The 23,251-nt window shown below is 35.9% G+C and overlaps 1 protein-coding gene across 2 annotated transcripts in view; it reads left to right on the forward strand.

Annotated features, from left to right (window-relative positions):
• Nucleotides 1–23,251, forward strand: part of CD36 (CD36 molecule (CD36 blood group)) — a 190,822-nt gene that overhangs the window by 49,560 nt on the left and 118,011 nt on the right. Inside the window, exon 3 of one of the 2 annotated variants that reach the window (XM_063605948.1) lies at nt 10,699–10,775. The gene's annotated coding sequence lies outside the window, so the exon portion shown is untranslated. Of the gene's footprint in view, nt 1–10,698; nt 10,776–19,934; nt 20,694–23,251 lie in introns of those variants that run through there. The other variant, XM_063605949.1, reaches the window with a different exon arrangement.

The following is a 23,251-nucleotide window of genomic DNA, read 5'->3' on the forward strand; positions in this document are numbered from 1 at the left end:
TTAAAACATTAGAAAATAAGGATGAGAATTAGGGTACTGAACTGAATATGGGAAAGTAATTTTAAAATGTCCAAATACTAGAAATAATATCAAGAAAAAGATAATAATAGATGCTTGATGGGAAAAGAACATGGAATGAAAATTTGGTGCTGTGAAAGGAACACTATTTTTGGAGTCAGAGAGTCTTGGGCTCAAATTGTGTCTTCCCTAGTTTTGTGCCTTTAGTCATATACTCAGCTCATCTGTAAAACAAAAGTAATCATGCCAGTGAGTTTGCTATGGTCTTGTAATATAATAAAATAGTAAGGTCTCTCTTTTGTTCTAAATTGGGATAATGTTAACGTAAATGAACAAGATTGGGGGTAAAGGGAAACACATTTGAAATACAAAATAATAAGACTAACATTTGTTTGATTTGATATGATGGCAGGATCTCCATAAGAAAACATATAATAGGCATTTGAAAATTCATGACTAATACTCAAGGGAGAGATCATTATTTTATTTTAAAAATTAAGTATGTTTTAAGTATGGGAAGAGAATTAAAGCTGAGATGACACCAAATTGCAAGGTATATAAATATGGAATTCTTCATCTTTAAGTTCAAACCATGATGAACTCTATTTAGATCATGGTAATAGTTTTTCTAGCTAGCTGCTGTCACTTTTCCTATTCAGTCTCCATAATATGGCTAAGTATATTTTCCTATGCCCCCTTTAAAAACCTCCATAGTTTTGGAGGTTGACATTCTCATCTCTCTGCTATATGACTCTAATACACCCTCCTTGTCCTATATCTTATCACATTTCTGTTATGTTCTTTGCTGTTCCAGGCAAAATCTCCCAGGACTTTTGAATTATTTATCAAAACATACTCTTTGTCCTAAAATGTGAAATGTCATCATAAATCTCATGCATTTTCAGGATATCAGAGTGTATTTATTTTAAAATTGAAAATTTGTGTGATGTAAAATAGAACATTCCTTCTAGGTGTGCATGGATCTAGAAGTCAATTAAATTTATATCTTGTTATTTGTTGAATCCAACAATTTGAGTCAGATGCAAAATATGTAAGAATCAGATTGACCTTCCTTTGTTTTAGCTTCAAGAAGTAGTGCAAACCCAACCTTTTCCTATAATGGGCAACAATGAACCATTGGGAGAATGTAGAGAAAGTCTTTGTTATCTTCCATGGAGTTTGCTTAGTATGGGCAACTGACATTACTGCATAACAATTGGCTTTTATTTTACCTAAAACCAATCCCTTTAAAGAGAGAGTTACCCTAATGTGAAGTGAGCAAAATCATTATTTGCATCATTCTACCTTACTTTTAAGAGTTCATTTCTTGTCTCTTGGCACATTCCTTCTTAAAACTCAGAGGCCTCCCAGAACTTCCCATTTTCAAAATACACTTCACTGAAACTCTTCCACTAGACAAAGCACCATAACTCAGACCTATTCTATAACTGAAGATGGAAGTTATCAAAGCTTTCTTAGTAAGCATAATGGGGTGATAGTCAGACAGAACTTTCTGGGCTTAAGTTTTCTTAACTACACATGATGATATCAAAATCTGTTGTCACAAGTGAGTGAACTGGCACATGGCAGTTATTCAAAATTTTATTCTTCCTTGTCCTGTGCCAAAAAGAGTCATCCCGATAGCACCTGCCTACATAATTAATGATGATTATATCTCCAACACAGTTCTTTTATATTGTGTAGCCTAATGACAGGTTTGTTAGACTTTCCCATCAGTATCCTGTTATGGATGCTGTGCCCAGCCAAACAAGACTGGACTTACCCTCCCCAGTGGCTAGAATGCTAACAGCAGAGAGTTGTTATTTCTCTCTAGAAATTTCTCTCGGCCAAAAATGTCTACCTTACCCGTGGTCACATACTTCTGTGAGGGATAGCCTATGTCTAATGACTGGTGCCTCAAATTGGGATAAATCTGAACGCTCATCCCAGCTTCAGAGCTCAGTGTGGAGTTGGCTGAGACTTTGTTACTACTGCACTGAAGCCCATTTGCAGCCCTTCTCTGTGTAATTCTGCTACTGTCACTTCCCCAACAGGTGTTGACCCTAAGCTTCCTTCGTTAGCTTGTTTTAGAGTCAGCTCCCTGCAGAACCACATCAGAAACATACTTTAAGCCAAGTATGTCCAAAGCAGACAACCACCACCACCACTACCACCTCCAGCAAACCTGTTCACACTGCATTTTATGAGTTAAATTGTACTGTCTTTGACTCAATTGCCCAATGTATCCTATTCGTTTTCACTTTGTTCCCACATTCAAGGAAACAGTCTTTCCATTTTTAACTCTATAATTTCTCTCCAGCCTAAGGCTCATTTCCATTCATATTTCTCCTGCTTTTGTTCAGACAATTCATCCCTGACTTATTATAGTAACATATTAACTGGTTTCATATTTTCTTATACTTCCTGTTCAATATGTTTAAAATATATTATCGATTCACATGGAGTATTTAACACACAGTGATTTCACCAAAGCCACGTGGACACACTTGTGATTTACAATAATTTTGAGGACAGATTATTAGATTGTCTGTTCAAAGGATCACCATTTCCTCCACACACACAAAAATTAAGGTATTGAGAAATATAAACTTTTAAATAACCTTAGATAAATTCCCCAATGATGTTGTATTCCCAGAAACCAAAGTCTTTTGTGTTGTTATTATTCTTTCCACTTGGCAGTGAATGGGTTAAAGATCACTTTCTAAAAGCAAGTCTTGCTAAAAATAGAGCAGAAGGCCATGAGGACTTAGAAGCATGTAAAGGATATGGAAAGGAGGACACCAAATGGGAGCAACTGGGCAGAATAATAAACTGGTGTCATAACTGACAACAGTAAATGTCCAGTTTATTGAGAAGTGGCCTTCCTACCACTCATTTTCTTCTGAAACTAATTGATCTTATTTATTGTTACACTCTTCTCATCATCTTCCTTCACTATGACACTCCTTGAGTGTCCTTGGAGAAAAATACATCTATGGTTTTGCTTGCATTAAGAGTTTTCCAAGTAACTCACAAGTGAAGAATATCATAAGTTAACTGCACATGTTCAGACACATACCTTGGGGAAGACACACACACACACACACACACACACACACACACACACACAGTCATTCATGCAGGCTGCAATATCGAAAGCTTGCTTGACTTGGCTACTCAATTTAATCAGCAGCAGTTTGCCTTATTACTTATTGCATTATCCACCTCTTGCCTAACTTCCAGTCTCTTTTCAGGTCACCATCCCAGAGCTTCTTGTAGAGTTGGCTGAGACCTTGTTAGAATTCTCCATACGTATCCTGTTGTGACACTAACAGGCAGTTCTAACACCACACTCCCTCTCTAGTCACACTAAGCATCTTAACCTCACAGATATACATTTTTTCTCTGCCCTCTAGGATACTGCACAAACTGTTCCCTATGCCTTGTACTTCCTCACTGCCTTAAACTCCCCCAATTTGGACAGCTCTTTCTAATCTTTCAAGTGGCAACTTTGACGTCTTATCCTCTTAAAACAAAAATTTTAAAACCCTCTCTACTACCCTAGACTAGATCAAATATTCTGTTACGTTTTCCCCTAAAACTCTTGGCTTACCATGCTAATAACATTCATTAATACATACAATTGAGTAATTTAGTTTTTAACTCTTCAAACTTAGGCTCCAAAAGGACTAGAAATGTTAAATATTAGTCACCATTGTAGTGGTGGATCTTGACATAATGCCTGATATGTCAGAGACATTCAAAATTTTTTGAAAGAATGAGTGGTTTCTGTATTGAAATGAGTATTCTTTTTGCTCTCTTGAAAAAATAAAATTGTTGCTTTGAATGTGGTTAAACATAGTTCTAAGATATGAACATTAATTTTTTGGAATGTTTTTCTCTTGAAATTATTGATTTAATAGAATTGTATGGCTCTGCATCTGTCAAAATAGAACCAGTCATACTTGCATTAACAAACAATGCCAAAACTCAGTGACTTGAAATAATGATTTATTTCTTGCTCACTGCTATAGTCTAAATATTTATGTACCCCAAATTGTATATGTTGAAACTTAATCCCCAAAGCAAGAGTATTTGGAGTTGGAGCCTCGGGAGGTATTTAGGTCATGAGGGCGGAGCCTTCATGAATGGCCTTAGTGTCCTTACAAAAGAGCCTCCAAGGTGATTCTTTGCCCCTATTACCAGGTGAAGACACAGCAAGAAGGTTTCTTTTACAAGGAAGTGGCCTTATCAGACACCAAATCCACCCATGCCTTGATCTTGGGGTCACCAGCTTCCAGAACTGTGAGGATTAAATGTTTGTTGTTTATAAATCTACCAGTTTTTGGTGTTTTTTATAGCAACCAGAATGGATTAAGACACATTCTATGTGAATACAATTACATGGAGAGTATTCATAGAATGAGGACAGAATACTGATGATAGAGTTTTGGGGGAATATTTAAAAAGTAAATAAAAATTATCTGTATTTAAGTGTAATTACATGATAATCATTTATATCAGTTTCTGCTGCACAGAAATGCATTTATATACAGTTACATGAACAAAAGTAAATAATTGGGTGTTTCAGAATATTTAGATATCCAAGCTATTGCCATTAATGAAATTCCTCTATAAAACTAAGTAATTTATCTTTTGCATTATTTAACTATTTTCTCAAAAGGAGTGATTATGTATTTAAATTTCCAGTGATCATCTAGAATAAACCCATGTAAAAGGATATAGTCTTTTTATGTATATGCATTAGTGAAAATGGAAATCTTTCTCACAGGAGGCTTTGATGACAGTTTGTAAATTGCTTGCAAGTTACTACATTTATTTCAGGTTTCATGTTTTAGATTAGTCCTAGTAAAATTCTAAGACCTTATTTATTTTTTTGAAATATTTCATTATTACCAGTTTTTTCCAGATATTTGTGGAATTGTTGTCTTCCTAACTGATGTGCTAGTATTCTCTAGATTATTTCTCACAAATACAGATAAAGTCTTACTTTGAGAATTTTATTGTTAATGCTTTTAACTACTGAGAATGCAGATTATGGCATTGTGTTAAATGACAATATAAATTATCTCCGACTATTGCTCAACTTCTTTCTAGTTTAGCCATTGACTTTCTTCTTCTGTAAGCAATATTCTCAAGGCAGGGCCAATTCTGCTAATGAGTAGAATAGGCAGATTGATGCATATCTGATAGAATTTAAGTGATTTCAAATTTCTCCTCAAACTCGTCCCAGTGTATCGCATTCCTACATTAGCTATACTTTTAAAAAGTAACTATTTTGGTACTTTTATAAAGTTAACTCATTAAATTAATTTGTTTATTTGGTTTCGCTATGTTATTGGTTTCTCTATGTTGTTCCCCTGTTTTTACTATTCATTTCTCAGAATTTTAAAGAACAGTGTCACATTGTTGAGCTATTTTAAAACTGTAAATAGAAAGGAAAGGAAGAGAGAGGCTTCAGTCCCAGGCCAAAAACTATTAGCACAGCTGAAATCAATCACTGTCTTTCTTGTTCCATAGGAATTACTACTCAAGGGACCTTCAGAAAGGGTCAAGGAAAGCTATTTTTCTTCCCACGACTTGGAAATACATCTTCTTTCCTATGATGAAAGGGATGTGGTGAGTGTGTGTGTGTGTGTGTGTATATATTTTTTTTTTCAGAATTCTATCGTATCTATTTTATTTTATATATATATATATGTATCCCTCATTCTTACTCCTCATTTCATTCACTTATTTTAGCATCTTCCAATAATTCATCTTTCTAATTGATAAAAAGTAAATGGTGGTAGAAGTCACTCTATTCCATTAAAATTATTGCCACACTGCTTGAGCAAGATTATATGTCTCCAGAATTGAACTGAGGACTTCCTGAGTAGAGTGATTCTATTTTTTAAAAAGCTTTCATAGTACCTGGCACATCAAGGCCTTCAATAAGTCTTATTAGAGTAACGAATGGACATATGAATTGATGAGAATACTTTAAAACATTACATAATTGTTAAAGAGATTTCTGAAAGTCATAGAAAATCTATTCTTTTGACTGGTTTTAAATATTTAAAATTGATTTCCCAATAAATGGATGGTTCAAAATACTCAGATAAATTCACAGGACTGTTGTGAGTAATCAAAAAGGTAACAATTAATAAAAATAAACAATAAGCAACAGAAATAAATAATTTTTAAGTAATAAATGTTTTAATATAGGTTAACAAAGTATTTCTCTGTGAAAGACACTAGATGCTCAATAAATGAACTACACTTTAAAAAAATGTTTTCCAAGATCTTCTCAACAAATAAGCCATGATATACCAACTATAAAGGACAGATAATCTGCTGACCAATTCCATCAAGCAAATCACATCCACATCAGTCAAAGTAGGCCATAATGGGGGCACCAAAAATCTCACGTGGGGAGATTAATCACACTTTATGGGAGGCTTTTGTGTATAAAGGTTAATTTGAGGTTGTCTTTTCTGAAGGGACATCACAGTAGCTTCACAGTTATATGACTAATGAGTTTTGCTTTTATTCCTCTGTCCAGTTACTTCTTTAACATGACTATATCTAGTCTTAACTGTCCTCAATTCATCAACTCTGGGGCCCTTAAACACGGTTGAAATTATCTTTGTAAACAAATGCAAAAAATATTTATGAACATGTTCTTTCGCCTTTCTTCAAAGGCATAAAAAACCCTTACGGTGCAGACTAGTACTAGATCTCTAAGAGAAAAACGCAAAGGAATCACGTGAAAGATAATATTTAATTAAAATTTCAGTTTTGTTTAGGACACCAAAGGATTCCAAAACCTTAAGCTAATTCACCCTCAATCAGTGATTTAGTCATTCTTATATAAATAGTTGTAGACAGATGAGAATAAAAATGATTCTATTTTTGCTAAATTTGCTTGAAATTTTTGCAGAGAAATCCCAAGTTGTTCATTTATGTCCTTTTGAATACTCCTTACCATAAATTTTCTTGCATTTTATTTTCTGATTAGGCAATGGGCATGCAGAGCACAATACTTGGGCATTATTGGACTGATAAGAATCTGTAAAACATTTTCTTTCCTTGATGAAATCTGCAATTTGCCTATAGCCTGATTTCCTTAAGGCTTTTGCCTATTGACTCATCTTTGACAACCAGCCAAAAGGAATTTCAAGACAAACACAAAGTGAAGAGTCACAGTCAGCTTTTTCTACACTCTTGGGAAAGCCTTTCTCGGTACAAAGTTATTCTTGATTTCATTTAGCTAAAAATCCCAACTAAAATCCATAGAAAAATGTATGGAATGGGAAATTTGGGGGCTTGGGGTTATAAATTTTTTGAAACCCATTACATCTTCCTAAGGCTGTAATTTCTGTTAGAACCTATCCTTTCTGTACTTCCTTCTCCCTCCCACTGGATTCCAAGAGTCTTCTTTCTTTCCTACTTCTCAAAAAACAAACTATGGAAGTCAGGCCACTTACCTGGAAGATCCTTCTGAACAGAAAACATGTTTAATTTTAATTTTAACTTTTTTTTTTTGATACTGGGTCTTGCTCTGTCACCTAGGCTGGAGTGCAGTGGCACACTCACAGCTCACTGCAGCCTTGATCTCCTGGGCTCAAGTGATCTTCCCACCTCAGCCTCCCTAGTAGCTGGGACTACAGGGTTACACCACCACAACCAGCTAATTTTTATATTTTTTGTAGAGACAGGATTACCCAGCCATGTTGCCCAGGATGGTCACGAACTCCTGGGCTCAAGTGATCCACCTGCCTCGGCCTCCCAAAGTGCTGGAATTAAAACAATGAGCTGCCATGCCCATCCTGACATGGTCTTAAAAAAGATTTAAAATATTTTTTAAACCTTTATCTCCTCTAGAGTCCCTAAGGAATAGGAGATCCTTAAAACATATTTATTGGCTATCTGACTGCATTCCTAACTAAAGGTCCATATCAGTGAGAAAATAAATGAATACATGAACATATTTATTGCTACAGATAATTTTCTACCTTGCCCTCTCTTATATTATTTCCAGTTATTTTAAGAAAACAGTCACAGTAATTAGCTATTTGCTTATTCTTCACTGTATTTTAAATTTAAAAAAATTCTTAACAGTATTTTAATTTATAACTTAATAATACTTGCTAATTTAAATGCCTTAAATTGACAACTAGGTAAAAAAAAAAGTTACCAAAACACTGGGGATTTTGTCTAGGTCCTGCTGCTCACCACACAGAAAGCCAGTCACTGAGACAATGAGTATTGCCAGGGAAGAAGGCTTTAATTGGGTGCTGTGGCTGAGGAGATGGGAGGTCAGTCTCAAATCCATCTCCCTCACTGACTAAAATTAGAGGTTTATATAGCAGGGAAGACATGAAACCATGTGTGGGAAAATGAAAATTAGAGATGGACAAGGCAGAGAAATTGGTCAACAGGCAGCGGGGTGGTGCAGTCATGTTGGGTGAGGAGTCTGGCGTCTCTTTGTCTAGGTGCAGTGGTCTGGTAAGTTTCAGCTCCATGGTATAATCTGGGAGGCCTGATAGCTGGTTTCCTGAGAAGGTAACTCAGGTAAGACAAATGTAACTCTCAAGTTGTAAGACTGGGAGGATTAATTTCTATGTTTACTCCAAGAAATTATAAACATCAGTTCTATGGAACAGTTGGTCTAGTTTCAAAACCTAGTGTGCTCTCATAAATATTTGAAACCAACATTGTTTTCTTTTTCTCTCTTTTTTCTCCTTTCCTTTGTGCTTTGGAAATATTATGCTGAAAGAAAACACAATTTGTTTAAGTCGAGGAAGTAGTTTTCATAGAGAGTAGAGTACAGTTTCTTATGATTCTTCATCTGCTCCTATAAGGCTTTCAAGAAGGAACATCCAGAAATTGTAAGCCTTAAACAATTGAGCAATGCTTTATTTTGCTTTCTGTCTCATAGAAGGTCTACAGATTCAGTTATAATAAGAAGGAATTAAATAATAGGTAATTGATATGGTTTGGCTCTGTGTCCCCAATCAAATCTCATCTTGTAGCTCTCATAATCCCCACTTGTTGTGGGAGGGACCCAGTGGGAGATGATTGAATCATGGAGGCAGGTCTTTCCTATGCTACTCTTGTGATGGTGATTGGGTCCCATGAGATCTGATGGTGGTTTTAAAAACAGGAGTTTCTCTGCACAAGCTCTCTCTTCACCTGTTGCCATCCATGTAAGATGTGACTTAGTCCTCCTTGCCTTCCACCATGATTGTGAGGCCTCCCCAGCCACGTGGAACTGTAAGTTCAATAAACCTCTTTCTTTTGTAAATTGCCCAGTCTCAGGTATGTCTTTATCAGCACCATGAAAATGGACTAATACAGTAAATTGGCACCAGTAGAGTGGGGCATGGCTGAAAAGATATCCAAAAATGTGGAAGCAACTTCAGAACTGGGTAACAGGCAGTGGTTGGAACAGTTTGGAGGGCTCAGGAAAATGTGGGAAATTTTGGAACTTCCTATAGACTTAGTGAATGGCTTTGACAAAAATGTTAATAGTGATATGAACAATAAGGTCCAGGCTGAGGTGGTCTCAGGTGGAGATGATGAACTTGTTTGGAACTGGAACAAAGGTGACTCTTGTTATGTCTTAGCAAAGAGACTGCTGACATTTTGTGGCTGCCCTAGGGATTTGTGGAACTTTCAACTTGAATGAGATGATTTAGAGAATCTGGTGGAAAAAATTTCTAAGCAGCAATGCATTCAAGAGGTGACTTGGGTGCTCTTAAAGGCATTCAGTTTCAAAAGGGAAACACAGCATAAAAGTTTGGAGAATTTGCTGCCTGACAGTGCAACAGAAAAGAAAATCCCATTTTCTGAGGAGAAATTCAAGCCAGCTGCAAAAATTTGCATAAGTAATGAGGAGCCAAATATTAATCCTTAAGACAATGGGGGAAATGTCTCTGCATTGTGTACAGCCTAGGGACTTGGTGCTCTGCATCCCAGCTGCTCCAGCCATGGCTGAAAGGGGCCAATGTGGAGCTCGGGCTATGGCTTCAGAGGGTGCAAGCCTCAAGCCTTGGCAGCTTCCACCTGGTGTTGAGCCTGCGAGTGCACAGAAGTCAAGAATTGAGGTTTGGGAACCTCTGCCTAGATTTCAGAAGAACCAGGAAAATACCTAAATGCCCAGGTAGAAGTTTGCTCTAGGGGTGGGGTCCTCATGGAGAATCTCTGCTAAGGCAGTGCAGAAGAGAAAGGTGGAGTGGGAGGCCCCACACAATGTCCCTACTGGGGCACTGCCTAGTGTAGCTGTGAGAAGAGGGCCACTATCCTACTGACCCTAGAATGGTAGATCCACTGACAGCTTGCACCATGGGCCTGGAAAAGCTACAGACACTCAACATCAGCTTGTGAAGGCAGCTGGGAGGGCGGCTCTACCCTGCAAAGCCACAGAGCCAGAACTGTCCGAGACTTTGAGATCCTACCTCTTGCATTAGCGTGACCTGGATGTGAGACATGGAGTCAAAGGAAATCATTTTGGAGCCTTAAGATTTGACTGCTCTGCTGGATTTCATACTTGCATGGGGCCTGTAGCCCTTTGTTTTGGCCAGTTTCTCCCATCTGGAATGGCTGTATTTACTCAATTTCTGTACCCTCATTGTATCTATCTAGGAAGTAACTAAGTTGCTTTTGATTTTACAGGCTCATAGGCGGAAGGGACTTGCCTTGTCTCATATGAAACTTTGGACTGTGGACTTTTGAGTTAACGCTGAAATGAGGTGAGACTTTGGAGGACTGTTGGGAAGGCATGATTGGCTTTGAAACGTGAAGATATGAGATTTGGGAGGGGCCAGAGATGAAATGATATGGTTTGGCTCTGTGTCCCCACCCAAATCTCATCTTGTAGCTCCCATAATTCCCATGTGTTGAGGGAGGGACCCAGTGAGAGATGATTGAATCATAAGGGTGGGTCTTTCCCATGCTGTTCTTGTAATAGTGATTGGGTCTCATGAAATCTGATGTTTTTAAAAACGGGAGTTTCTCTGAACAGGCTCTCTCTTTGCCTGCCTCCATCCACGTAAGATATGACTTGGTCCTCCTTGCCTTCGGCAATGATTGTGTGGCCTCCCCAGCCACGTAGAACTGTAAGTCCAATAAACCTCTTTCTTTTGTAAATTTCCCAGTCTCAGGTATGTCTTTATCAGCACTGTGAAAATGGACTACTACAGTAAATACACTTGTCAGGGGTACCAATTTTAAAATATGAAACCTGGAGGATATAATGTTAAGTGAAATAAGCAAGGCACAAAAAGACAAATACCACATTATCTCACTCATATGTAGAATCTGAAAAAGTTGATGTCATATAAGCAAAGGGTAGAATGGTGTTACCAAGGGCTGAGGCAGTTGAGGAAAGGGGTCTGGGAAGATGTTGGTCAAAGGATATAAAAGTACAGTTAGATGGGAGGAATAAGTTCAAGAGCTCTATTGTACAATATAGTGATACTATTATGTATTACAATATGATTAGTAATATATAGAATTCTTGAAAAATGCTAAGAGAGTGGATAGGTGTTCTTACTACAAAATATATAACTATGTGAATGAATTCATATGTTAATTAGCTAGATTTAGTCATTTCACAATGTAAATACACCTTGAAACATGTTGTACATGATAAATACATATGATTTTATCTGACAATTTGTAAAAATTGACAAAAGTGATAAAAGAAATAAATAAAATAGAACTATAAGAACTATACTATAAGGAGAATGAACAAAATGGAAATAAAGATATTGTGAAGTAAGGTATTAAAATTAATGGTATAAATATCTGAGAAAAGCCTGGAAGTTTATGAAATATGTGGAAAAATAGAAGCTTGAAATTTTATGCCTAGGAGATATTTAGAGATTATGTAAAATTACGTATAAACATTTTTATGTCATGGATCAAAAATCTGGATATTTTTCTCAAATAAACCATCAAATTTAGGGCCAAGACAAAATTAGAATCCAGGTTTTCCTACTTCAAGTCTAGTGGAAGATCACTTTGAAAAGATCTTTCAGGCCATTAACATAAGCTCTCTGACTACAGAGATTTTGTAGTCACCTTCATTGTGGTATCTCTAGAGTCTAGAACTAGACCTGACCCCTGGATTCGGCACTCAACTAATGTTAGCGAGATACATGAATGGGCAATAAATACGTTAATTCATTAAGACCTAATTTTTGAAGGGTTTGTGATAAAGCTCACATGTTAAATAATCAAGGTCCAGGGTATGAAATCCTTATAATATGTGATGTTATTTTCTTTAAATACTTGTAAAATTTTAGTAACTAGATTGAAATATATGTTAACTATTGATATTTTAATGTTTGAGATATGAAAATGACAGTTTCTTGTTTCAATTTAAAAATCACTGATATAACTTTAACAACAAATAATTCTAAGAATGTGAAGACAATAATAAGGCTATATCATTTTAGAAAAATAATCTATAAGCCGTACTACTGATGTCTGATAATGGCCAAAGGGTTCTTTTATTTGATTAGGCTGGGTAGTTTAGCATATGAATCATCCTGAGAGCTTGTTAAAATAGAGATTTCTGAATCCCTACCAATTAAGATTCTGGCCTAGAAAATCAAGTCTAATTCCTTGGCCTGGCATTCAGGTCCCTTGTATCAGGTCTTGGCTTTCCTATCCAGCACCATCTCCTCACCAGCCTGCTCTATCCCCTTCTCTCCCAATCATACATTTTTGCATTCTTAAATCTCCTAATTCTATCTGAAATGCCGTACCAGTTTGTCAAATTAATAGACTTATAAGCCCTTTCTTCATAAATTTATTATTTATTTATTATCCATCTCCCCCACTAGCTAGTAAAACCCTCTGTAGCAGTACCATTGCACTGGCATTTACCAAGACCCTGGTACATTTTCCTGGTAAATAGAATGTGACCAATAATTATTTGTAATATGCATAATTGAATGGCATTTGTCCACTTTGTTTAGTATAAAGCCAAATAATATAAATATGAAATAGAAATACATATTCTATGCAGAGGAACTGCAGATAGTATATTTGTTCTACAAGAATAAGGGGTAGTTTTAGGAAAGGTGTTATTGAATTGGTAACAAGTCAGGCTTGAGTTTGTGACTGAAGGCTAGGGATTTTGTCCAGAAGCAATTACTCACTAAGGTTCTTAGTTTTAGCTTTCTCTCATTCTTACTCTCAAATTGGTACATGTCATAAATATTTTTTTCATTAACTTCCCAACTATTAATGTTGGTAACTATCTATCCCTTATCATTGTACAAAAGCTCATTTTTATTTTCTTAAGTGGTAGTTCTGTCTGTTCACTTGTTCCTTTAACACAACTAGTTTACTGTGATGAGTCTTGTTCTCTTTCATAATGAATTCCTATTAGTTATCCATAATTATCCCAGAATCTGTGCTCAGTATAAGAGGGAGTTGTCTTTTGGAAGCATCCCAGAACCTTTGACTTGCAATTTATAACATTTACTTAGTGACACAAAAGAAAACAAACAAAAGGACATTTTTGAATAACCCCAGAAACTTTCCCCATTAACATCTAATTTTAGATTATATCAGTTCCTGCTATTGGAGGTCTTGGAGGCTGCCAGTTCACAGAGTGTTTTCAAATTTACAGCACAAGGCAATGAGAGCATATGGGACCAAAGTTCTGTTTTTCATATTCTCCATTTTAACCTTTCCCTTTGAAATTTAATCAACATGAAAGGAAATAAACACTTTTTGTCTTCCTTGTACAATGGGAGTGATATCCTCCTCCATTTCCCCAGTGATAGTCAGGTTCCAGATAGCTGCCTTTAATGGCAAAGTTTAAATCACATTGACTCCTATGAGCAATTTGGCAAGTATTTTTACCAAGCACAGGACAACTGATAGAGCCAAATGGCTAAATACTTCTCTAAGGCTAATCATAGAATTCACAATTCAACTTCGGAGTAAAACAGCTGTGTCAAAGAACTATTTGACATTTCACCTGCAATGTAACCCAGAAGAAAAAATTAATTACACACAGAAGACTGAAATTCGTGGAGCATTGTTTAGATATCAAAAACTGGGATTTGCATTTCAGAATATTTTCTGAACAATTATGAGGATGTTAAATTGGAAAGGGAAGTCAACAGAGAATTGTAAGAAACCCACTAATTTTTCTGAGCTGTTTCTCCTGCTTCCTGGGAGAAAAAGAAAGGACTTCTGAAAATCTACACATCTCAAAAAGTTTACTCATTTCTTTGATTTGTTAAAAAAAACCAAAAATCATTAAATATCTATTGTTCCATTCCAATTTTGTGTGAAATGGTATTGCCTAGATATTTACTCCCTAGAGTGTTTACACTTAAGGGCTCTACATTTTATTGACATCAAAATTAAAAACAAAGGTTTTCATTCTTTAACCTTAGAGGGGAAAAACTAGGCTAAATCTAAGAGAAGGAAGTTTTACCTTTCTATGATTCTATTCTTTTAGTGAGTAATCTCTTTTGAGTCTCTGTTTTTTTTTCAAGGAAGACTTTATCAATTTACATCAATTCCTAGTTCAATAAGTCTTAAGGCAGATATAATGATTGTTTTCCTTAATTATTTGTTGAGATATTTTCATTCTATCCAAATGTTTTGTCAGTGGTCACATTCTCTTTCCAAATAATTTCAGCAATTAGATTATTGCATCATTTAAGAAACTTTTCTTCCCTATATAATGTAAAATACAGAGACATTATTTTAAGTAGCAATTGTTCTTATTTATTGAGACCACTTGTGTATAAGGTACCATGCTAAGAACTTTGGATACGCTGTCCTCAACTCAGTGTTTTCTCATGTAAAAAGGGGATAATAGAGGTGTTTACCTCACTATTTTGTTGTGTGAAATAAAGCATTTTGAACAATACTGACCATATAGTAATTTCTATGCATTAAATGTTACTTAAAATTATACATGAATATATTACTTAATAGAATCGTCCTATGAGGTAGGTAATTCTTAACATTTAAATATTGAGGAAATTGAAGCTAAGCAGTTTAAGTAATTTGCTCAATTTTACAAAGTAAGTAGAGGAGCCAAAATTAGAATTCACGTCTCTCTAACTCCAAAGCCCAAGTTTGTAATCTGCATCTCCTTTTGCTTCAGGATTCTCCACCCCACATACCTTCTTCCGGCATATGCACAACATGAATGTGAGGAAGACACTACACCTTCACACATGAAGCACTTGTCTGAATTATGCTCCACACATGGGATGTTTCATTCCATTTTGTGTTAGTGGATGCTACTCCTCTTTTCAAGTCTCACTTCTGTTTCAGGTTTGTTGCTTTCTGACTCTCCTGCTCCATTCTCCTTCCCATTGTGTCTTTCATCTGCAAGCTTAGAGGAAGAAGGATACTCTTTTAAAGTAAAGCCATCCCGTCTCTCCTAGTGAAAACCAGAAAGTTTTCCCTCTACAACTTCATAGGCATGGCACAGTGCTTGCTTCATGTAGTCTCAAAACCCCTTCTTAATTTAGTTTGCAATTTTAAGAGAGGTTAGGAATACCTCAAATGGCTCTTAAAATATTTATATCTTTTTAAGGCTTTCTTAAGCTACTGTGTAAATTTATATCGAAGAAAAGAGACACTAAAACATTTTTAGTGAATCTAGTGCTCAGAATCAAGCAACACATGATCACTATTGAGGAAGAAGGCCTCATTCCTCCACAGGACAGCTGGCAGAAAAGCATTTCATTTCACTGCTTGATGCATCACATGAACTTTATAAAAGTAAAACCAGGGCCGGGAGCAGGTGGCTCAAGCCTTTAATCCCAGCACTTCGGGAGGCCGAGCCGGGCGGATCACGAGGTCAGGAGATCGAGACCATCCTGGCTAACACGGTGAAACCTCGTCTCTACTAAAAATACAAAAAAAAAAAGAAAAATTAGCCGGGCGTGGTGGCGGGCGCCTGGGAGGATGAGGCAGGAGAATGGCGTGAACCCGGGAGGCGGAGCTTGCAGTGAGCCGAGATCGCGCCACTGCACTCCAGCCTGGGTGACAGAGCAAGACTCGGTCTCAAAAAAAAAAAAAGAGTAAAACCAGGCAGAAAGGTGTAATTTGTAGGCAAAACCCCACAAATCAGGGAGAGATTTTTTTGTAAAACCTCGTTTGAGTATTAATTTTCATCTTCGATGTTATAGAAATATTTGCTATCTAGGTCAAGAGAACTTTCTGCATCTTTAACGAACAGCTGAACCACTGTAAACATGTAATTACTGGGATAAAAATCAAGAGGAAAAGTCACTCTGCTACTTCCTGCCTTTCAATCAGGAATATAGAAAGACCTTCTGTTTATCTTCCTGTTCTCTTAGAATTAGCCTTCATCCCACTGGCCCAGAGATAACCTTTCCTGATAATAAGTTTTTCTAACAAGAATAATTCAGTAACAATTTCTCCTATAAGGACTGAGTTGCTATGAAATGGGGGCTACTGGTCTTGACATTTCTCAAGATACTACTCTAAAATGCTTACTTTCAATAGTTTAATGCTTTAAATATGCTAAATAATCTATCAGGACATATAACTTATATTTATAATGTATAAGACATCCAGAAATCAATATGGTTCCATAATATAGTAAGAGGTCTGTTTTTTACTGCTGTCACCAACTCTGGGTCACAAATCCTTGAATGATTTCATCATGTCAAGCTGACAGTGTGGCTAACTTGGGACTAATTCAAGGAGTCAATTATTTCTTCAGGGTGACTGAACACTTAGTTTGACATAAGCATTTTGTAGAACTTAGGAATAGTTTTCATGCAAACAAAAGTACAAAAATAAAGTTCTAATTCAACTTCCAAGTATTTCTCCCATGGTAACTTTTATTTATGAGACCAAATGTATTCTTATATAGCTTAGTAATTCATCTAAACACTACTTTTCCTATGCATCCATGTCTCTTCTGTTCAGTCAATTTCCACAACTCCAATAAAAACCTTTTTATTTTGCTCAATTTACCAAATTTTATGACCTTCAATTCTCTGCATATGACTCAGAGTCTTATGACATGCACGTTTAAACATGTGATCTATGTGGCTTTGGAGTTTGAGGATATATAAATGTTGATTCCACTTGGCTGAAAACTCATATTCAAATCTCAGTAGATACTTTTTGGATAACAAAGTAATCTGCTAGGGAATAATGCTAATTGACAAATTTTTTTCAATTCTCTAGAAAATTATCAATAATTTGTAAAAATTTTTCATTTTCCTTTCCAATTTTTTCACTTGTTTCTCATGTCGAAACATATTTTCTGATAGTGTTATATTTTTGCTTTTGCTGTTGACTAATTTTTTTGTTTGTTCGTTTGTTTTTGAGACGGAGTCCTGCTCTGTCGCCAGGCTGGAGTGCAGTGGCGCAATCTCGGTTCACTGCAACCTTCGTCTCCCAGGTTCAAGTGATTCTCCTGCCTCAGCCTCCCGAGTAGCTGGGCCTACAGGTGCCTGCCACCATGCCCGGCTAATTTTTTGTATTTTTAGTAGAGACGGGGTTTCACCATGTTGGCCAGGATGGTCTCGATCTCTTGACCTCATGTTCCACCCACCTCAGCCTCCCAAAGTGCTGGGATTACAGGCATGAGTCACCACGCCTGGCCTGTTTACTGATGGTTTTATTTAGCTTCACTAATTCTTTTTTTTTCTTTTCATTATTTTATTTTATTTCTATTTCAATAGCTTTAGGGGTTTTGTTTACATGGGTTAATTGTATAGTGGTGAAGTTTGAAATTTTAGTGCATCCCTTACCTAAATAGTATACATTGTACCCAATATATCATTTTGTATCCCTCATCCCGCTCTCCCTTTCCCCTCTTCTGAGTCTCCAATGTCGATTATACCACTTTGTATGCCTTTGTGTACTCATAGCTTAGCTCCCACTTATAAGTGAGAACATACAGTATTTAGTTTTCCATTCCTGAGTTACTTCACTTAGAATAATGACCTCCAGTCCCATTCAAGTTGCTGCAAAAGACATTATTTTATTTTTACTTTATGGCTAAATAGTATTCCACAATGTATATAAACCACATTGTCTTTATCCATTCATCAGTTGATGGGCACTTAGGTTAGTTCCATATCTTTGCAGTTGTGAATTGTCCTGTGATAACATATGCATGCAGGTGTCTTTTTTATATAATGAATTCTTTTCCATATCCAGTACTAGGATTGATGGACCAAATGGTAGATGATATGGTTTGGCTCTGTGTCCCCACACAAATCTCATCTCAAATTGTAATCCCCACATGTCAAGGGAGGGACCTGGTGGAGGTGATTGGATCATGGAGGGCGTGTTCCTCCTTGCTGTTCTCCTGATAGTGAGTTCTCGAAAGATCTGGTGGTTTAAAAGTGTGGCACCTTCTTTCTCTCTCTCCTGCTGCTGTGTAAGATGTGCCTTGCTTCGCCTTTGCCTTCTGAAATGGTTGTAAGTTTCCTGAGGGCTCCCCAGTTATGCAGAACTGTGAGTCCACTAAACCTCTTTCCTTTATAAATTACCCAGTCTCAGGTATTTCTTCACAGCAGTGTGGAAATGGACTAATACAGTAGATCTGTTTTTAGTTCTTTGAGAAATCTCCATACTGTTTTCCATAGAGATTGTACTAATTTACATTCATAACAGCAGTGTATAAGCATTCCCTTTTGACCACACATAGGGCAACATCTACTGTTTTTTGACTTTTTAATGCGATTCTGGCTGTAGTAAGGTGGTATCTCATATTGGTTTTAATGTGCATTTCCCTGATGTTTCGTAATGTCAAGTATTTTTTCATGTTTGTTGACCATTTGAAATTCTTCTTTTGAGAACTGTCTATTCATGTATTTGGCCACTTTTTAATGAGACTTTTTGCTTTTTTTCTTGCTAGTTTGTTTGAGCTCCTTGTAAATGCTAGATATTGGTCCGTTGTCAGATGCATAATTTAGAAATATTGTCTCCCATTGTGTGGGTTGTCTGTTTACTCTGATGATCATTTATTTTGTTGTGCAGAGGCTTTTTAGTTTAAGTAGGTCCCATTTATTTATTTATTTTTGGTTTTGTTGCATTTGCTTTTGAGGTCTCAGGCATAAATTCTTTGCCTAGTCTAATGTCCAGAAGCGTTTTTTCTAGGTTTTCTTCTAGAATTTTTATGGTTTCAGGTATTAGATTTAAGTCTTTACTCCATCTTTATTTGATTTCCGTATTTGGTGAGAAATCGGAATCCAGTTTTGTTCTTCTACATGTGGCTATCCAGTTTTCCCAGTACCTTTTATAGACTAGGATGTCCTTTCTCCCATTTAGGTTTCTGTATGCCTTGTTGAAGATCGGTTAGTTGTAAGTGTTTGGCTTTATTTCTGTGTTTTCTATTCTGTTTCATTGATCTATGTCTCCACTTTTACACAAGTACTATGCTGTTTTGGCAATTATAGCCTTGTAGTATCATTTGAAGTCAGGTACTGTGATGCCTCCAGATTTGTTCTTTGTGCTTAGAATTGCTTTGGTTATTCAGGCTCTTTGTTGGTTCCATATTGATTTTAAGATTGTTTTATCTAATTGTGTGAAAAATGATGTCAGTATTTTGATAGGAATTATACTGAATATGTAGATTGCGTTGGGTGGTATGATCATTTTTATGATATTGATTTTTCCAATCCATGAGCATGGGGTGCATTTCTATTGGTTTGTTTCATCTATGATTTTTTTCAGCTGTGTTTAGTAGCTCTCCTTATATAGGTTTATTACAACCTTGGTTAAGTATATTCCTAGGTATCTTTTGCAGCTATTGTTAAAATGATTGAGTTCTTGATTTGATTCTCAGCTTGGTCATTACTGGTGTCTAACAGTGCTACTGACTTGTGTCCACTGATTTTGTAACAATAGACTTTACAGAATTCATTTATCAAATCTAGGACTTTTTTTGGAGGAGTCTTCAGCGTTTTCTAGGTATACAACCATATAATCAGTAAACAGAGACAGTTTAAGCCTTCCTCTTTTCCAATTTGGTTGCCTTTTATTTCTTTCTCTTGCCTGAGTTCTCTGCCTAGGACTACCAGTACCATGTTGAATAGAAGTGGTAAAAGTGGGCATCCTTGTCTTGTTTCAGTTATTAGGGGGAATGCTTTCAACTTTTCCCCATTCAGTGTGATGTTGGCTGTAGGTTTGTCATACATGGCTTTTATTATTTTTGAGGTATATAATTTGTATGGCTAGTTTTTTTAGGGTTTTTTAATCATAAAGGGATACTGGATTTCATCAAATGCTTTTTCTACATCTATGAAGTTTGTCATATAGATTTTCTTTTTAATTCTGCTTATGCGATGAATCACATATATTGATTTGTGTATGTTGAAATATCCCTGCATCTCTGGGATGATAGCCACTTGATCATGGTGATTCTTTTTGATGTGCTGTTGGATTCAGTTTGCTAGTATTTTGTTGAGGAGTTTTCCATCTATGTTCATCAGAGATATTTGTCTGTAGTTTTCTTTTTCTCATTATGTCATTTCCTGGATTTGGTATCATGATGATACTGGCTTCATAGAATGAGTTAGGGAGGACTCCCTCTTTCTCAATCTTTTGGAATAGTTTCAATCGATTGGCATCAATTCTTCTTTGAATGTCTGCTAGAAATCAGCTGTGAATCAGGGCTTCTTTTTTTGGTAAGTGTTCTATCACTGATTGAATCTCACTGTTTGTAACTGATCTGTTCAGGATTTCTATTTCTCCCTGTGTCAAACTAGGAGGGCCATATGTATCCAGGAATTTATTTATTTCCTCTAGATTTTCTAGTTTGTGTGCACAGAGGTGTTTATAGTATTTTCAAATGATTTTTTTGTATTTCTGTGCTGTCAGTTGTAATGTCTCCTTTTTTTTTCTAATTGAGCTTATTTGAATCTTCTCTCTTCTTGGTTAATTTAGTTAATGATCTTTTAACTTTGTTTCCTCATCTTCAAAGAACCAACTCTTTATTTCATTACCTTTGTATGTTTTTTCTTTCAATTTCATGAAGTTCTGCTCTGATCTTTGTTATTTCATTTCTTCTGCTAGCTTTAGATTTGGTTTCTTCTTGTTTCTCTAGTTCTTGAGGTGTGATATTAGTTGTCAATTTGTGATCTTTCAGACTTCTTGATGTAGGCATTTAGCACTCTAAACTTCTCTCTTAGCGCTGCTTTTGCTGTATCCTAGATGTTTTGATAATTTGTGTCACTGTTATTCATTCAAATAATTTTTCAATTTCTATCTTGATTTCATTGTTAACCCAAAAATCATTTAAGAGCAGATTGTTTAATTTCCATGTATTTGTATAGCTTTGAGGATTCTTTCTGAAATTGATCTCTAGTGTTATTTCACTGTGGTCTGAGAAGACCCTTGATATGATTTCGATTTTCAAAAATGTATTGAGACTTGTTTTTGTGGCCTGTCATATGGTGTGTCCTGGAGAATGTTCTATGTGCTGATGAAACAAATGTAAACTCTTCAGTTATTGGGCAGAATGTTCTGTATATATCTGTTAGGTCCATTTGTTCTAGAGTGAAGTTTAAATACAGTGTAGCTTTGTTGACTTTCTGCCTTGATGATCTGTCTAGTGATGTCAGTGGAGTGTTCGAGACCTCACTATTTTTTTTTATTTGACAAATTCCTTTTACATTTTATTTGAAAGAATGAAAGACCAGGAATAAACAAACTGTTACTGAAGAATATCAAGGTAGAGAGATATGCCCACACAAATCAAGATCTCATAGAAAACAATAGTAATTAGCATAGTGGAGTCTTGACATAGTGATAAATAAGTCAAAAAAGAAAATAGAGAATCAATGTTTTTAATTTACTAAATTATGTCATGGTATATGTAACATTTGATAATTATTATTAAACATTGTGTTTTTGAGACTTACTCATGTTGATACATTTAGATGTAGTTAATGGATTTAATCTATATAGTATGCCATCATGTGAACAGACCTTAATTTTTCCAGTCATCCCATGATGTTCCTTTAGGTTGGTCTCACTTTTCCACTTACACAATAGCTTGATGAACCTTCTTGTTCTTTATGCACAGACATGAAGTCATGTCAAAAATAATGTCTGTAGGTAAGATATATTTGTCTTCAAAATTATAAAGTAGTACTAAGGTGTTTTACAAAGGAATTACAGTAATTTGCATTCTGATGAGAGGTCATCTTAACTTATACCTTCACCAATTTTGTATTTTGAAGATTTTTCATTCTTGGCTGCTTCATGGAATAAACGTATATTTTATTTTTGCTTTAATTTTATTTATCGGGTTACAAATGCAATTCAGTATAACTATCAATTATTCAGAATCCCCCTTAGTGAATTACCTTATTGCTACCTTTTGCCCTTTTTTCTATCTTCCCTGAATGCATATCCTTCTTGTCTCTCTGGTTTTTTTTTCTTCTTTATTATAAAATAATCAGATGTAATTTTATTTTTTCTAACACATAAAATCCATGATTTTTTTAACTTTTAATTTTAGGGGATATATGTGCAGGTTTGTTACATAGGTAAACTTGCATCATGGGGGTTTGTTGTACAGATTATTTCATCAGCCAGGTATTAAGCCTAGTATCCATGACTTATTTTACCTGATCCTCTCCCTCCTCCCACCCTTCACACTTCGATAGGCCCTATGTGTGTTTTTCCCCTCTGTGTGTCCGTGTTTTCTCATCATTTAGCTTATACTTATAAGTGGGAACATGTGGTATTTGGTTTTCTGTTCCCACATTAATTTGCTAAGGATAATGGTCTCCAGCTCTACCCATGTCCCTGCAAAGGACATGATCTTGTTCTTTTTCATGACTGCATAGTATTCCATGGTGTATTATGTACCACTGTTTTTTTAATCCAGTCTATCATTGATGAGCACTTAAGTTCATTTCATGTTTTTGCTATTGCGAATAGTGTTTCAGTGAACATACACGTGCATGTGTCTTTATAATAGAATGATTTATATTCTTTTGGGTATATACCCAGTAATATGATTGCTGGGTCAAATTATATTTTTGTCTTTAGGTCTTTGAGGCATCGCTATGCTGTCATTCACAATGGTTGAACTAACTTACACTCCCACCAACAGTGTATAATCATTACTTCTTCTCTAAAACTTTGCCACCATCTGTTGTGTTTTGACTTTTTAATAACAGCCATTCTGACTAGCATGAGATGATATCTCATTGTGGTTTTGATTTGCATTTTT

The sequence above is a fragment of the Pan paniscus genome, chromosome 6 (assembly GCF_029289425.2).
Source record: "Pan paniscus chromosome 6, NHGRI_mPanPan1-v2.0_pri, whole genome shotgun sequence".
NCBI classification, from domain to species: domain Eukaryota; kingdom Metazoa; phylum Chordata; class Mammalia; order Primates; family Hominidae; genus Pan; species Pan paniscus.